The sequence below is a fragment of the Mustela putorius genome, unplaced genomic scaffold, assembly GCF_011764305.1.
Source record: "Mustela putorius furo isolate JIRA1106 unplaced genomic scaffold, ASM1176430v1.1 tig00000174_pilon_pilon_pilon, whole genome shotgun sequence".
NCBI classification, from domain to species: domain Eukaryota; kingdom Metazoa; phylum Chordata; class Mammalia; order Carnivora; family Mustelidae; genus Mustela; species Mustela putorius.
In genome coordinates this window covers 26,600,655-26,618,925 of record NW_025421304.1, presented here as the reverse complement: position 1 = coordinate 26,618,925, position 18,271 = coordinate 26,600,655, and the positions used below count along the sequence as shown (strand labels likewise).

At 42.3% G+C, this 18,271-nt stretch overlaps 1 protein-coding gene across 4 annotated transcripts in view; it reads left to right on the top strand.

Annotated features, from left to right (window-relative positions):
* The window catches only part of GFOD2 (glucose-fructose oxidoreductase domain containing 2), a 35,007-nt gene that overhangs the window by 1,365 nt on the left and 15,371 nt on the right, over positions 1–18,271 (top strand). For 2 of the 4 annotated variants that reach the window (XM_045076188.1, XM_004744438.3), the window contains exon 2: positions 16,579–16,688. The exons of the other annotated variants lie outside the window; for them this stretch is intronic. The gene's annotated coding sequence lies outside the window, so the exon portion shown is untranslated. The remainder of the gene's footprint in view (positions 1–16,578; positions 16,689–18,271) is intronic. 4 annotated transcript variants of the gene reach the window in all.

The following is an 18,271-nucleotide window of genomic DNA, read 5'->3' as shown; positions in this document are numbered from 1 at the left end:
CTGGACTATAGAGGTGAAAATTTTCAGCAGACAGTTCTGTTGGTGGGCTCCCCATTTTACGGATAAAAATTCTGTTGTCAGGTTTTCTCTTACCACCTGGTTGCTCTACTTTTCCTGTGGAATGATCGATCTGGGTCTGATCAGTTATTTTTATTTGCTGGGAAAATTGCTGTAAGTCTTACTAGGATCCGCTAGTAGCAGGATTAGGAATGACAGCCCTCCCCCGCCTCTCCCCACCCCCCCACCTCCCGCGCCAAAAAGAAGACAAAGATTTGTAGTATGGTAAAAAGAAGTGTATAATTTTTAAAAAGATGGTCCCTGATTCTAATCAGTAAAATCAACTTCTTACTAGCTTGATAAAACTAATTTCCTTCCTTCCTTCCTCTTTCTTCTGATAATACTCCTCCCTCCCTCCCTCTTTCTTTCTTTCTGATAAAACTAATCTTCAAGGACGCCTGGGTGGCTCAGTAGGTTAAGCAGCTGCCTTTTGCTCAGGTCATGATCCCAGGGCCCAAGGATTGAGTCCTATTTCCCCGCCCCTTGCTCAGCAGGGAGTCTGCTTCTCCCTCTGCCTCTGCCTGCTTGTGCTCTCGCTCTCTCTCTCTAACAAATAAATAAGTTAAACAACAACAACAACTAATTTTCAATGTATATTTGATTTTGCAGCAGGTTTCTTTCCCCCTCAGAGTGATAAGATACCTTTAAAGAATGGTGATGTTAGGGGCACATGGGTGGCCCAGTTGGTTAGGCATCTGCTGTCAGCTCAGGTCATGATTCAGAGTCCCTGCTCTCTTTGACCCTCATCCTGCTCCAGCTCTCTCTCTCTCAAGTAAATAAATAAGAAATCTTTATTTTTTTTTTTAAAGAGATGTTCTTCACTTTCTTTTCTTTTTTTCTTTTTTTAAGATTTTATTTATTTATTTGACAGAGCGAGGGATCACAAGTAGGCAGAGAAGCAGGTAGGGAGGTGGGTAGCAGCCTCCCTGCTGACCAGAGAGCCTGATGCAGGCCTCAATCCAAGGACCCTGACTGAGACCATGACCTGAGCCACCCAGGCGCCCAAATAAAAAAATCTTTAAAAAAAAAATGAAGGGCGCCTGGGTGGCTCAGTGGGTTAAGCCGCTGCCTTCGGCTCAGGTCAAGATCTCAGGGTCCTGGGATCGAGTCCCACATCGGGCTCTCTGCTCGGCTGCTCGGCAGGGAGCCTGTTTCCCTCTCTCTCTCTCTCTGCCAGCCTCTCTATCTACCTGTGATCTCTCTCTGTCAAATAAATAAATAAAATCTTTAAAAAAAAAAAATGAAAAAGTATGGTGATAATAATAGGTCAGATTAATTTAAGTAATAGAATTTTGTCTGAGGTTCATAAATCAATGCCATACCATATCTTTAATGTGGCTATACATTTTATTGGTTTTTCTTTAATCTGTGGAAATATTTTGTACAAATACCTTAAGAGATATAATGCAGTATTATCAAAAGTGTTTGTAATCTGTGGGGGAAATTGGCACTGTTAATCAAATCCTGTCAGAAAGCTTTATGAAGATCACTGAATTCTTTATAGAAACCCTCGTTACCTTAGTGCTGGCCCAGATAGAAGACAGACTAGTAGGCCAAAATCAAGGTAAGATGGAAGGGAACAATTACTGTCTTTGGACCTGGGAGGCTGCTTTGAATGTAAGTGAAAATACTTTCTTGAATGAGCAGTTGAAGGAGATACTGTATGAAGGTGAAGAGTGTGCTCCATTGATGGGTGTGCAATTTTTGAGCTCCTATAATCAGAAAGTCACTTGCTTTCAAAAGAGAAAGATGGACTCAACGACTCTAGAAGTGTTTCTTTGTCGCTATAGCAATGAAACTTTTCACCAATAATTACTTAATATCCACTCCGTTTTCTAGGGCAGCTGAAGGCAGTTATCAAATCTGACCTGTAATAAAGTAATCAACAGTATTTAACAGGCCAACATACCAGATAAACCAGTAATGCTAACAGGATCTACTTTCACTGAACTGATTTTCTAGTTACATGGTAAGAGGAGAATGAGCTGGAGATGCAGTGCCAGCTGACATAAGTTGTAACACAGATGTTGGTGTTCAGAAAACTTAAGAATCAATCAGAGCCCACTAAGAAGTAGGAGAGGAGCCTTTCTGATGTCTGACAAGTCACTCACACATATTTATTTTAGGAGGTCCAACTCCAGGATAAATTCATTGTTGGAACTGGACAGCATCTAGGAAAAAAATTCAGATTTTGTTAGTTTTAGTTTTGAGAATTCATATACAGTATTGTAAGGGGACATTATTTTTCTTAAAAGGTAGCAGCTTTATATTCCAAGAAAGCCCAAATATCCAAATTACTTGAAAAATTTAAATGCCAGGTGTTTTAAAAAGTGGGGATTGAAAGACACTTGAAATAGACTTGGGCTCCTGAAAGTCAGAATGGGAAGAGATACTGAGAAAAAAATGAAAGCAGTAAGACTTCCTCCACTAACACTTACTGTGAATTAGCCATTAGGTCAGGAATGAGCTCACTGAAGTATTATCTCTTTAAACTGAGAGAAAAGAAATGAGAAATGAAGTAAATATTTCTGTCTCACAGTGATGGGAATAAACACCCAGACAATAGAGATTAACCATTACGAAGGAAAAGGTGAATATTCCTGCATTACTTGAATACACGCAAACTCTGTTCTTTAGGTCCTTCTCTTAGAAGGAAAGAGTTGCAAGTAGGAGAGTTACCTTTGTCCTAGATACTGGCATTTCTCAGAGTAGCCAGTGACACAAGGCCACACTTTTTGGGACCCAGCATAGACAGAAATTGCTCTCCTTCCTCCCATCCCCCCTCTACCCTCCCACTCCTGCCACCTCACAGTTATTTGATAAGGGTTTCTATCCTATCCACTGTGTACCCGGAAGTATCAGGAATGAAACCTGCCACGAATGGAACTGAGTATCTAAAATGCCGTCCTCCTCTCTGGCAGAGGGTAACAGTGCTGCTCTCAAACTGTCAACTCTTAGTTTCTCATGAGAGCAGATAACCCCAAAATAGAACCGGAAGCACTTCTACTTGGCTTTGAGATTTACCATATCACTTGACAACCTCAAAATCTTTTATTATTTACTTTCACAATTATATTTTACTTAGAATGCTGGTGAGCCTGGCTGGCTCATTTGGTAGAGCATGTGACTCTAGATCTCAGGGTTGTGAGTTTGACCCCCACATTGGGTATAGAGATTACTTAAAAATAAATATCTTAAAAAGGAAACTGAATGGTACTGTTAAGCAAATCATATAACTTCGGGACTATAATATCTAAATGTGTAATTTATAACAAAGTAAATTGAATATAATATAGTTGTCTAACACTAGAGAAATGAAAAGCTGGTTCATGTAGTCATGAAATACATAACCCTTAAAAACTGTGGTTAACATGAAAAATGCTTATGTCAAAATAGGTACGTGAAAAAAATCAGGATACGAAGCTATGAATACAGTTTGATCACAAGTATACTAAGTATAAAAACTTTTAAAAAGAACATGAGAGGGGGCCTGGGTGGCTCAGTCGTTGGGCATCTGCCTTTGGCTTGGGTCGTGGTCCTGGGGTCCTGGATCGAGCCCCGCATTGGGCTCCCTACTCAGCAGGAGACCTGCTTCTCCCTCTTCCACTCCCCCTGTTTGTGTTCCCTCTCTCACAGTCTCGGTCAAATAAATAAATAAATAAATAAATTCTTTTGACAAATGAGAAAAACAGTAATTTTCTGTAATGAGTGTGTGTGTGTTTATGATTTATTTGAGATGGGGAGAGAGGGACCAGGGGAAGAGGGGGCAGAGGGAGAAGGAGAAGAGAATCTCAAGCAGACTCCCCATCGAGCGTGGAGCCCTACACAGGGCTTGATCTCAGGACCCTGAGCCAAAAAGAAGAGTAGGACACTAAACTGAGCCACCCAGGGCCCCTATAATGAGTGTATATATATACACACTCATTTTATATATATATATACATACATTTATATATAATTTTTTTAAAGATTTTATGTATTTATTTGACAGAGACACAGCAAGAGAGGGAATACAAGCAGGGGAAAAGGGAGAGGGAGAACCAGGCTTCCCACTGAGCAGGGAGCCCAAGGCGGGCTCGATCCCAGGACCCCGGAATCATGACCTGAGCCAAAGGCAGCCGCTTAACAACTGAGCCACCCAGGCGCCCCAATGAGTATGTATTTTAAAAAACAAACCTTCCTAAGAGTTTTTTGCTGGTGTAAAAGATGATTCAGGACCACTTCTCTTCGCAGGCCCTCACCCGTTCTCACGCTGTGACTCTATTAAAGTGCTGAGGGAGAGGGCTGGCAGAAGACCCACACTGCTGTTTCCTATCCCAGGTGTCCGAACCAGTCAGTAATGTGGTTACCTAGATAATGAATTTACACGTGTGTAATCGAAGGGTACACTGTACACAGCATATGTGGCTTTTGAAGACTTATTTTTTTTTATTAGGATTTTTTATTTTTAAGTAATCTCTACACCCAACATGGGCTCAAACTTAAAACCCTGAGGTTAAGTTGCATATTCTTCCATCTGAGCCAGCCAAGTACCTCTAAGACTTGGTTTGTTTGTTTGTTTGTTTGTTTTTAGGGGGGTTTTGTTTTGGGTTTTTGTTTGTTTGTTTGTTTGGTGCTTGTTGACAGATAATCTTGACGACCCTTAGCGTATCTTTGGTGTGTTTTGATGGATGTTTTTGTAGCACGGTGTTCTAAAGCATATTAGAGAATGCTCCATGCGGTTAATGTTTTCTGCAGCCTTATGGTGGTTACTGCTAGGAAATGGTTATCATCTCTGGGGGGCCTCTCTGGGAGTGGCTCTGGGAGCATGTGAGATAGAATGTTTGTCTTGTCAGGCATCCTCTGATTGTCAGGGAGAAGGGGAGTGGTAGAGACATCAGTCATATTTCCTGTTACTTTGCAGGCTTTTGCATTGACATTCCTGTGCCAATGGCTTCTATTTTGGAGCAGTGGAGAAAATGAACATAGAATTCCTTATCTGATGTTATTTTCAAAATTAAATCATTGTGTTTAAATGGCTGTTTTTATTCCTCCAGGCAGGGACTTGCTTCTGGTCTTGGTGGTTTTTAAAAATGTTCTTTGTTTCTCTTTTCCTTTGTTTCTCTTTCTTTTATAGCCCTGATATACTAAGATTGTTAATCAAAAAACATTTAAATGTCTAAGTAATTTCCAAAGTCTTCTGGATATGTTACCAAAATACCTTGAAGTGTGAAATTTTTGAGACTTATTATCTCCTTAATACTGTATAAAACCCAGTCCTGGTCCCAAAAGAGCTTAGAGTCTCAGTGGCGGACAAGACATTGTATTTATTTAAACAATAATCAGAAAATCCTAAAACATAAAACGAATGGCTGTTTCAGGAATGCATGTCTCATATTCATTTTATTTTATAACCAGCCTCCTTCATTATACATTAATGTATAAAATTATAAATTATAAAAAATAAAAGAAGAAAGAGGATAGTGTGGCAAAGACCTGAGATGAGATTATTTTAGATATACATTGAGCAGCTAGAAGATTGTTAAATGAAATCACAGCTGAATGTGGTCATGGCCTAGCTAGTAAGCAGTTTGCTGCATATGCGAAGGAGATGCTTGTGAAGGGCATTGGGCGTTTCCAGTCACCAGTAACTACTTAATACTTAATCTTTTTGGTGACCAGAGGCCATGGAACACAGAGTAGAGAATGCCAGTCAGAGCTGTTGTGTTGTTGTGCTCCAGAGTGCCCTATGAATGTCCTATGTCCAAGGGGTGCCTGGCTGGCTCAGTTGGTAGAGCATATGATTCTTGATCTCAGTGAGTTCAAGCCCCATGTTGGGTATGGAGATTACTCAAAAGTAAAATCTTTTAAAAGGTGGGGGGTGTCCTATACCTGAAATCCAGAAGGAAAGCAGATGGGTGACCCTCTAGACTGTCTCTTTCTGCCACAGAAATACCAGTTTTCTCAGAAGAGGAGTATTTTTTATCCAAGTAGAAGATTGAAAGCACTTGGAAAACTAGGTAAATTAGGTGTGCACATTGAAAAACATTTATCATCATTAAAAACTCGCCCTCTTCTTTCTTGGGCCCTAGATCAAAACGAAAGTATGTAATACTCTTCCCTCTAGGGTTGACTGTTTCACATGCATCATGGCCAAATGTGCTTTACCTCAGTGGTTTAAAAGTAAAGGCAGAGTCTTTGTTCACGTGCCTGCCACAGTAAAAGATCTCTGACCACTCATTGTGTTCCTGTGTCGAATCAGTCCTGGTATTCAGCTGTGGATGTAGGAGGAAAATGGAAACTAAACTCCAGGGACCTCGCCTGTCTGGATCACTGCTCTGTGCCCACCTCTTGGCACAATGCCTGACTCATTGTGGCCCTTCTAAATATTGGGGAGCAAATGAGAAGAGAACTCTGGTGACTGAATAGTGTGCCATTAAAAGGGGTGGGAGTGATATAATGAGGTTCGTGTTTGAGAGGAAAGACAGTTCAGGATGGGAGCAGCTGGTAGGTCACTCAGTGAGGATTTCTAGTAGATACAGATACATTTAGTAGAGCTACAGCTGGAACAAGTTGTTGAGGCTGGAAATTGGAAGTTAGGAATGTTTGCATGAAGGTTATAGTGAAATTGAAGGATTATTTAACATTGCTCCGGTAGAGAGTACAGCTGAGGATGGAATTTTCAGAGGGATGTCAATGTGGAACTCATTTTTAAAGAAGTCTTAGGGGGGAAAAAATTGTTATTGCCGGATTTTCAAAAGCAATGAAAAATTAATATAGTGGGTAAGTAAGTACTTTTTCCTACTGTAATCATCAGCTGAAGCTAACTTTTAGACCTAAAGGCAATCTAGATACTTCTGTGGGTGTTAAATTTTTTCTTTATGACCCAATTTAGTACAACCCTTTTGTACTTTGGGTACTTTTGCCTCATTGGACAGGTCGTTAGGTCTTTCATTAGTGCCTGACAGTGCGGACAGTGCGGACTGGGCAGGGGGACAGGGAACTGGCATCTTTGGTCAGCGCTGGGTATGCTCTCATCCTGTGGTAGCTGCCTAACAATTTACCACCATGTCAGCTTGTAGAGCTGAGGGAATAGCATTTCTTTCCTTTGTCCTATTGGTGGTTTTGCTCTCAATGAGAGGGCAGGGATCTGTGACCATGTCGCTGGATCAGTGGAGGCACTGTTAAAATAAACAAATCCTAGGAAAATGAAGAAACCTTCTCCAGAGAGCCTCTGCATCTTTGAAACCCAGGGACCAAAACATTTATCATAACTAATTTGTAAAACTCAACACCTGCTTCTTTAGTTTGGCTTTTTCAGTGGTAACATAAATGCAGTTAAAGATACACTTTCAATCTGTCTGAAAGCAGTGCTGCTGAAAGCATTCATGCTGTTGCTGTAGGTATTCATTCCTTTGGCTATGGACATGCAGTTTCAAACTCAGGCTGCAGGCCAATACCTCACCCCACCCCCGCTGTCCCCTTTCCTCTCCTGCCCAGGCTCTGATGATGGGGGGTGTGGTTGCCTTTACTCTTTGGGTCTGACTCTTCTCTTCTGACATTGACAGCCTGTCTGCCACACTGGTTCAATTCCAGATGTCGGGGTGCCAAAAGGCAGGCTGGGGGACAATTAGATGCATCATCCTAATTAATTCTTGATACCTGACTGATGTTGAAGGCCACATAGAAGGCATTCCTGCTTATTTCCGCAACAGGCCCTGAGTTTTGCGAAACAACAATTAAAATTGGCTTTCACAGTTTTATCTCTTTTATCATGCCCAAGAATTATGGTCTCATGTTATATAGATCCTTTTGCCCCTGGGTTTTCAGTCACAAGTGCCCTTCTCCTAGGCACTGATACTTCTCCACAGTATCAGTTTTGGGGCATCTTTCAAAGTAGCTTGTAATTGGAGTGCCTGGACCTGCATTGTAGAGCGTGTGACTATTGATCTGGGGGTCGTGAGTTCAAGCCCCATGTTGGCCATAGAGGTTACTTCAAAGAAAAGGGGAAAAAAAGAGCAAAGTAGCTTATACTCATAAGATTTTTAAATATTTTAAGTAATTTTTGAAATATTTATTTTAGGGCACCTGGGTGGTTTGGTTGTTTGGGTGACTGCCTTTGGCTCAGGTCCTGATTCCGGAGTCCCGGGGTCAAGTCCCGTATTGGGCTCCCACCTCCACAGGGACTTTGCTTCTCCTTCTGACCTTCTCCCCTTTCATGCTCTCTCTCACTGTCTCTCTCTCAAATAAATAAATAAAATCTTTAAAAAATATATTTATTTAAAATTAGAAACACAAATAAGGAATTAGGCAGGAAAAGTTGTTGCCTTCTTGTCAGTGCACCACCTAGATAGGCTTTAACCTGACTTCCTGATTCATTCATTCTCGAACTTACTCATTCCTAGGTTCATTCTTCAGTCATTACTGAGCACCTACTTCGTGTCAACCACTGTGTTTTGTGCTAGTGACAGCATTGTATAAGAGATAGGCAAGATCCTGCTATCGTGACAAACACTACGTAGGTGATCCCAGTGAAGTGTGATGGGCACTTTGAAAACCAAAGCCCAGGCTGCTGTGTGAACTGTGAGCTGAATCGCTTAACCCAGCCTAGGCATGGGCCTCTAAAGAAGTGGTGTTTGAGGGGAGACCTTAAAGAGTTAGCCTGAGTAAGTCAAGAAAGATTGTTTCAAGCACAGCAGACAGCTTGGACCAAAATCTCAGACCAAGACTAAAGGAGTTAGATATGGTAGCTGCTAGCATGTTAAATCCAGTGTAAGGGGAAAGTGATCAGGTAGAGAGTTGAAGAAGGGGCCCACTCATACTGGGAGATGCTTTCTGAACCTCATCAAAGAATTTGGGCTTTATCCTAGGGGCACTTAAAGTCTAGGGAAGGAAATGGTCAGGACCAGGAGAAACATTAGGTTTGTGTTCAGGAACCAGAGCAGTGGGTGAATTTCAGGGACATTGAGTCCAGTTGGTGAAGTGTAGTGATGGACTGGCTGTGGGGGTGGGCAGGCTTCACTGCAGGCAGAGTGGGTCCTTAGGAACTGTCACCTGTTTGAGTCTCCTCTCACTTGCCTTCCCTTCACAGTTGTCTGCTGGTATTTGAGCATAATCTCTTAGTGCTGGGTCATTGAGGTCACAAGGCCCTTTCCATACAGTACGCGTCTCTGTTGGAGGAAACTTGACTGCAGGGGGATGGAGCTGACTAGAAAGCATGAGTCATGTTATGTGGAGGAGGGATGTTAGTTGGAGGGACAGTTCAGGTGGGTGCACCCTCTTAGCAGGTCAAGTTGTAGTTTAAGACTGAGTAGCTTCTCATTTTCCTAATCCCAAGTGACAGGCAAAGCTATTCTGTTATCATATGCTTGTTTTCTTTCCTGAACTGTTTAATCATATTTTACTCCAAACTACTTAGATTAGTGACATAAGTAATCTGTATTATATTGGTGAACATAATCACAAGACACCACTGAATTGTATACAGTTTTGATGAGTTCAGTATATATATCTTGGTTTATTAACTAACCATGCAGGAACAAGATCTGAAAATTTTTAGCAATATTTATTGAGCAGCCACTATATATCAGGCCTTGTTCTAGGCACTGGGGATACAACAATGAATAAAATAGGAAATAACTTGTTTCTCATACAGTAACATTAAGTACAGGCCTGAAGAAAGTGAGAGATAGAGTAAGCCAATTGGATATCTGTACAGAAAAGGGAACTGCAAATACAAAGGCCCTGGTTGGAGAATACCTGGCATGTCTGAGATGCATTCAGTACTGAACCATGTGGCTGGAGCAGAGTGAGCGAGGGGAAGAAAAATAGAATGTAGGGTAAGAAAGATAAAAGAAGAAGGGGGGCACCTGGGTGTCTCAGTTGGTTAAGCGGCTGCCTTCAGCTCAGGTCATGATCCTGGAGTCCCACATCGGGCTCCCAGCTCCTTGGGGAGTCTGCTTCTCCCTCTGACCTTCTCCCCTCTCATGCTCTCTCTCTCTCTCAAATAAATAAAATCTTAAAAAAAGAAAGAAAAAGAAGAAGAAGGGGATGAGGACAGATTGTCTGGGACTTGTAGGTCAGTGGAAGGACTTTGGCACTTATTCCAAGAGAGATGGGAAGCCTGTGGAGAGCTTGGGCAGAGGAGTGAGTTGCTCTGACTTACATTTTATTTTATTTTATTTTTAAAGATTTTATTTATTTATTTATTTGACAGAGAGAGATCACAGTAGACAGAGAGGCAGGCAGAGAGAGAGAGAGAGAGGGAAGCAGGCTCCCTGCTGAGCAGAGAGCCCGATGCGGGACTCGACCCCAGGACCCTGAGATCATGACCTGAGCCGAAGGCAGCGGCTTAACCTACTGAGCCACCCAGGTGCCCCTGACTTACATTTTAATTGAGTCACTCTCCGTGCTATGTTGAGAATAGATTGGGTTATAGTATGGGGTAGAGGGACAGGGTAGAATCTGAGAGGTCAGTTAAGCTTTTGCAATAGTGTAGGCAAGAGAGGTGGTTGTGACTTAAACTGAGGTGATAGCAACCACGAGTGGTGGGAAGTGCTTGGATTCAGGATATATTTTAAAGGTAGAGAGCCAGCAAGATTTGTTAATGGATCAAAAGTGAAGTGGGAGAGGAAAAATAAGAATCAAGGATTACTCCAAGATTTTAAGTTGCACTGTTCGAAATTTTGTGTTACCAGTTTCTGAGATGAAGCCATTGTGGGAAGAGCAAGTTTGGTGGGGGATGGGGGATTCCAGAAGCTTAATTCTGGACATTTTAAGTTTGGGATGCCTGTTAATATAAACATCTGGGGCACCTGGGGGGCTCAGGATCTGAGGATCTGACTCTTGATGTCAGCTCAGGTCTTTTTTTTTTTTTTTTTTTTTTTTTTTTTTTTTTTTTTTTAAAGATTTTATTTATTTATTTGACAGACAGAGATCACAAGTAGGCAGAGAGGCAGGCAGAGAGAGAGGAGGAAGCAGGCTCCCCGCTGAGCAGAGAGCCCGATGCGGGGCTCGATCCCAGGACGCTGAGATCATGACCCGAGCCGAAGGCAGCGGCCTAACCCACTGAGCCACCCAGGCGCCCCGTCAGCTCAGGTCTTGATCTCAAGGTAATGAATTCAAGCCCTGCACTGGGCTCCACACAGGGTTTGGAGCCTACTTTAAAAAATCCCAAGTAGAAGTATCTGATAGGCAGTTGCTTAAACAAGTCTGAAGCTTAAGAAAGAGGACTTGCGGGGCGCCTGGGTGGCTCAGTGGGTTAAACCTCTGCCTTCGGCTCAGGTCATGATCTCAGGGTTCTGGGATCAAGCCCCACATCGGGCTCTCGGCTCAGTGGGGAGCCTGCTTACCCCTCTTTCTCTCTCTGCTTACTTGTGATCTCTCTCTGTCAAATAAACAAACAAAATCTTAAAAAAAAAAAAAAAAGAGGACTTGCTAAAACCTTTGGGAGCCCTCAGAAAATAGACAGTATATATATTTAAGCCATAAGACTAACTAGGATCATCATGGTTACCACAGTCATTATCAGGAGAAGCTAGCAGAGTGGACTGAGAAGTAACCAGAGACAATAACAGGAGAAATTTGTGTTCTGGAAGTTAAAGAGTGTTTCAAAGAGACTCGAACATGCTGTATCAGATGCTGCTGCTGTCAGCATCAAAGTGGGATGAGAATGAAAATTGGCCCTTGGATGTTGCAACGTTTTAATAGTATTTGACAAATACCAGGTAGCTGAAGTATTTATGACCCGTACTGTTGGGTTGTTGGCCATGATGCCTTGAATACATAGCATAAGATAGTTGCACAATTGCAGTTTGAGGTTTTGAATGTTTTACATTTCTACTTCCTTTGGACCTGTTTAATTTTATTTTTTACCTTTTTGTATACAGTTTATTATTTTTTTTTTTAAGATTTTTTATTTATTGGGGCACCTGGGTGGCTCAGTGGGTTAAAACCTCTGCCTTCAGCTCAGGTCATGATCCCAAAGTCTTGGGATCGAGCCCCACATCGGGCTCTCTGCTTAGCAGGGAGCCTGCTTCCTCTTCTCTCTCTGCCTACTTGTGATCCCTGTCAAATAAATAAAAAAATTTTTTTTTTAATTTAAAAAAATGTTCTGATATGTTTTTCTAGAAACTTTGTAAACACCCATTTCTTTAGGAGTTTCCTTTACCCCATTGAACTAATGATTTATTTATTTTTTTTTTTTTTTAAAGATTTTATTTATTTATTTGACAGACAGAGATCACAAGTAGGCAGAGAAGCAGGCAGAGAGAGATGAGGAAGCAGGCTACCCGCTGAGCAGAGAGCCCGATGCGGGGCTCGATCCCATGACCCTGGGATCATGACCTGAGCCGAAGGCAGAGGCTTTAACCCACTGAGCCACCCAGGCGCCCCGAACTAATGATTTAATACTTTAGCTGAGGGGTGCTTGAATGGCTTAGTTGGCTAAGTGTCTGCCTTCAGCTCAGGTCATGATCCCAGAGTCCTGGGATGGAGCCCCACATCAGGCTTTCTGCTCCCTCTGCTTCTCTCTCCCCATCTGCCCTTCCCCCTGCTTATGTGCTCTCTTTCTCTTTTTGTCAAATAAATAAAATCTTTAAAAACAAAAACAAAACAAAACAAAACAAAACTTCAGCTGAAAATCATTGGACTGCATTTGTGTGACTTGCAGGGTAGAGATAGTATTACAAGGCAGTAACTTTGTCTATAGAAATCCCTAATGGCTCTTTTTAAAACCTGACACTGAAAAATAGAAAGCATAATTTGTAATTTAAAAAAGAATAGTTACAGGGCAAACTATTATAGATACATTTTTAAATAGCTTGGCTGGAACCACCCACACTCTATCCATCTGCAAGCTTCTGAAGAGCTGGATGCTTCTAATAGGATCAGGGAGACACAATCTCAGAACAAGTAATGACACTTAAAAAACATGCAGTTAATTTAAAAACAATTTTTTTTAAAGATGTTAATTTATTCACTTGACAGAGACACAGCGAGAGAGGGAACACAAGCAGGGAGAGTGGGAGAGGGGAGAAGCAGGCTCCTGCTGAGGAGGGAGCCCAATTTGGGGCTTGATCCCAGGACCCAGAGATTTTGACCCAAGCCAAAGGGAGACGCTCAACGACTGAGCCACCCAGACACCCCCAAAAGAATTCTTAAAAATATATCAAGAGGTACTTAGGGTAAATAGAGAATAATCTGATAGTAAAAACATGAACTACTCAATACCTCTGTTATATTCCTCCTTTTATCAAAGACCTAGCTGTGGGGTTGGGAGAGGAACCTATTTGGAAAAAGCAGGGTCAGGGAAGGTAAAATACTCACTTCTCAGAACAGCTTTGTTCTCCTAATCCATCTGAATTATATCGCTGTGGTCTGAGAAAACTAGCAGGTGACCATGCTATATCCCCATATACTCTCAGTAAAATCTTGAGGCATTATGAAGCAAAGGGAGATGCCCCAAGATGGGCGACATGCAACAGTTGTCCCAACTGTCAAAGGTAAGCCTGATAGTGAAGTACTAGAACATTTTATTAAACAAATGGCCTCTGGACACAGGGAAAGACAATTGGTATATGGGTTTATAAAGAACATTATCTAAATATTTATTGATGACTAATTGTGCTGGGTGCCTAACCTATGAACAGTTGGTTGCTGGCCTTGAGATTTGGTCCGTTCAGACTCTGTATGTGCATTTGGTAACAATATAATATTGTAAGTTAGTTATTTTGTCTTGAAGACATAGCGTGCTGATCAAGTTTGTAACTGATAGGAAGCTGGTACAAATAGTGAATAAATATTGAAAAAGATCTCAACTGGTAAATAAGTGCCCAAGTTAAATGACATTTATTAGAGGAAAATTTTAAACTTTGATGGGGCGCCTGGGTGGCTCAGTGGGTTAAGCCGCTGCCTTCGGCTCGGGTCATGATCTCAGGGTCCTGGGATCGAGCCCCGCATCGGGCTCTCTGCTCAGCAGGGAGCCTGCTTCCTCCTCTCTCTCTCTCTGCCTGCCTCTCCAACTACTTGTGATTTCTCTCTGTCAAATAAATAAATAAAATCTTTTTAAAAAAATAAATAAACAAACTTTGATTAAAAAAAACTAATTTGTACACCCATGTGCATAACATCATTCACAGTGGTTAAGATGTGAAGCAACCCAAGTGTCCATGGACGGATGAATGGACAAGCAAACTGTGGTGTCTATGTACAATGGAATGTTATTCAGCCTTAATAGGGAAGGAAATTTTGACACATGCTACAACATGGGTGACCCTTAAAGACCTGATACTAGGTAAAATAAGCCAGTCACAAAAGTATGGTATTATGTGATTCCAGTTATATGAGGTAGTCTACCTAGAGTAAACTTTTAGAGACAAAGTAGACTGGTGGTTGCTGGGGGTTGAGGGGTATAGGATGTTGTCTAATGGATCCAGAGTTTGAGTTTTACAAGGTAAAAAGAGTTGGGCAGATGAATGGTGAGGATGGTTGTGCAACAATATGAATGATCTTAGTGCCACCAAAGTATACATTTAAAAATGGTTATGATGGTAAATTTTATGTTAATATGTATTTAACCACAATTAGAAATTATAAAAACCTGATGACAGAAGTACAGAGTATTTATTAGGCCATGTGAAAGATCCTACTGTGTGTCAGGATGCCATGGCTGTCCAAAGTCTATAATGAAGGCGAACTGCGTGATAGGAGTATAGTAACCAGAGGAAGAAGGCCAAGGCAGGGTATGCTCAGGATATGGCATTTAGTTCTGGGGGGTCTTATTTCAGGGGATTGTTGATAAACCTGAGAGTGGGCAAACCAGAGCAGCCTTGATCTTGGCTACCCTTCTGATAGAGAGTATGAAGAAGACCTGAGGGAATTATGGAGTTCTGTCTGTATAGGAGTGTATGAGTAAGCTTTGCTGTATAACAAACAGTTACAACAAACATCACAATTTAGTAGCTTAAAACAAGTATTTCTCATGATTCTTTTCTCCCCAGGTTTATGGGGATGTAATTGACATATAACCTTATGTAAGTTAAAGGTTTACAATGTACTGATTTGATTTTCTCATGATTTTTTGGGGAATCTGGGTGGTAGTTCTGGTCTGGGTCTGCTCAGCTGGAACTGGATGGCCTGGGGGTGGTCTCACTTGTATAACTGGCAGTTGGCTTTGTGTCAGTGAGGATGACTTTGGTCACATGTCTCTTGTGATCCAGAAGGATGGCCTAGGCTTATTCACATAGTGATGGCCCAAGAGAACCCAAGAGCAGTAAGAGAGCAAGCCTTTACACACATGTATTTTTCAAACCTCTTGGTTTTTGCTCTTATGCCATTGGCCAGAGCAGTAAGTCCAGAGTCATGTCATCACTATGTAATGGCATGAAAAAAAGGTAGTTATTGTGGCCATTGTGCAAATGACCTATGACCACCTATGAAGTATAAAGGAAACAGAGAAGTTTCATTAGAAACATCACAGATAGGGGTTGCCTGCATGGCTCAAGTCGGTTGAGCGTCAACCTTCAGCTTAGGTTATGGTCCCAGGGTCCTGGAATCGAGCCCCACATTGGGCTCCCTGCTCAGCGAGGAGCCTTCCTCTCTGCCAGCTGTTCTCACTGCTTGTGCACTTGCTCTCTCGCTGTCAAATAAATAAAAATCTTTAGGGGCGTCTGGGTGGCTCAGTGGGTTGAGCCGCTGCCTTCGGCTCGGGTCATGATCTCGGGGTCCTGGGATCAAGTTCCGCATCGGGCTCTCTGCTCAGCGGGGAGCCTGCTTCCCTCTCTGTCTCTCTGCCTGCCTCTCCATCTACTTGTGATTTCTCTTTGTCAAATAAATAAATAAAATCTTTTTAAAAAAAATAAATAAAATAAATAAATAAAAATCTTTAAACAAAAACAAAAAAACATCACAGATAGATGTGCCTGAGTCACTCAGTGGGTTAAGTGTCCTAACTGTTGATTTCAGCTCAGGTCATAATTCTCATGGTGGTGAAATTGAGCCCCCCCAGTCAGGCTCCATGCTAGAGTTTGGAGTGTGTGGGGTTTTTTTGTTTTTTTGTTTTGTTTTGTTTTTAAAGATTTTATTTATTTATTTGAGAGAGAGAGCATGAGCGAGGAGAAGGTCAGAGGGAGAAGCAGACTCCCCATGGAGCTGGGAGCCCAATGAAGGACTCGATCCCCAGACTCCGGGATCATGACCTGACACGAAGGCAGTCATCCAACCAACTGAGCCACCCAGGTGTCCCTGGAGTGTGTTTTTAAGATTCTTTTCCTCTCCTTCTGCCCCTCCCACTTGTGCTCACTCCCTCTTTCTCTGAAATAAATCTTATAAAAGAAAAAAAAAGAATCATCACAGGTAATTCCACAATGTAAAAAAAGACCAATGACTTCAGATCCATCTACAGAGTAGTTTTCTGGCTGAAATGGCCCCAGAAAAGAAGCAAGCCAACAGTAAAGGGAGGGTCTTGTCATTGGATGTGTTGGAGAGGTTGAGTGACCTCTTGTCTTTCTGACCACCTTGGACCTGTCACATCCTCTCTTCCAGGAAACCTTTTCCTGCTTGCACACTACCTGTGGACCTGTTAAGGATGGCTGTTGTCTGTACCACACACAGATTTCTGTTGCTCTACCTATACTGAATGACAGATACCTATAGTGAGTAACAAATGTCTTTACATGGCTGTCTGGGAGTTCCTTGAGGGTGATTCACCATCTCTGTGCCAATGTCTGCAGGAAATTGTGTTCCAACCTCAGGTTGCCTCCTGGTGGTCATCTGACTATGGCAACTCCAGCCACACTGGCTGCATTTCAGACAGAAAGAGGGGAAAATACCCCCTGTCAGTGGAGATTACCTCCTTTAAAAAACATTACCAGAAGCTCTACCAGATGGTGCCTTTTCCCTATATTTATCTTTTTTTCTTTTTTTAAGATTTTATTTGTTTATTTGACAGACAGAAATCACAAGTAGGCAGAGGCAGGCAGGAGTCGGGGGAAGCAAGCTCCCTGCTAAGCAGAGAGCCCAATGTGTGTCTCTATCCCAGGACCCTGAGATCATGACCTGAGCTGAAGGCAGCGGCTTAACCCACTGAGCCACCCAGGCGCCCTAGGATGTTCTTTTTATCATAATCCTGGCTACCTTCATGACCACATTTTGTCACTTGGAGCTCCTAGCTTCATAACCCATGGGATATGGCAGGAATTGGCAAACGTTTTCTGTAAAGGGCCAGATGGTAAATATCTTTTATTTTTGTGGGCTGTTTGATTAATGTGTCATCTACTTTTGCTGTTGTATTACAAAAGTAGCCATAGATAAAGGAATGGATGTGACTGTGTTCCAGGGGGGTCAGTTTGGATTTGCCCTCCGTGGTGGGGAGTAAGTCTCTTCTTACAGTTCTGAGTGTTTTGACAAATGCACACAGCCTGCTCCATTTCATTTCCTACATCAAACCCTCCTTATCTTTTACTTGTACCCTAACTGACTTTTTGTCTACAGTCTGTTAAACTCTTTTCCACCTAATTCACGTTAAAAATTTTGAGTGGTTCTTAATTGCTTTCTATGTTAGAGTCCAGGCAGCACACTAAAAGGGTTCACTGAAAAGTCTTTAATGAAGGGGCTATTTACAGTGGTGTGAACAGTGAAGGAAACAAACCTACAAGGGATGGTGGGGCACCCAGGAACTGGCTACCGCTAGTAGTCAGTGTTACCGCCTCTAGCACAGTGGGAAGAGGGTACAGACACCAGAACCAGTAAAAGCTATTGCTATAGGGGAGGGGTCCTTAGTAGGTACTGTGACCCTGTCAAGGAACACAGGCCCTTCCAGAACCACATCCTGCTAGAGAGAAGGCAGAGAATGGATGGATCCTTCCATCCATTTATCTCTCTTCCTGCTCTCTGATCTCCTCCTGGTGCTTCCCATTGGGTGAACCCATAGCATGGAGCCTTAGAAATTGGCCTTATGACTTCTGAGAGAGCAGGGCCAAGAGGGGATCAGGTGGGGAAGGTGGGGCACACCAGCATTTAAGCACACCCACCTATGAAAGCCCAAATTCCCAAGATTAGTGCTTGGTGCCACCAGCTCTGGCTCCTGCACACCTTTCTGACCTTTTGCCCCCAAAATCTGGGCTCTTTTTAATTCTTTTGTCTCCACAGCCTTCCCATTGGGCCCTCAATAAAGGTGTGATTTATGAACAATCAGCACTGGTTTGAGTGGTGGATCTGAGGCGAGCACTTGCCAAGC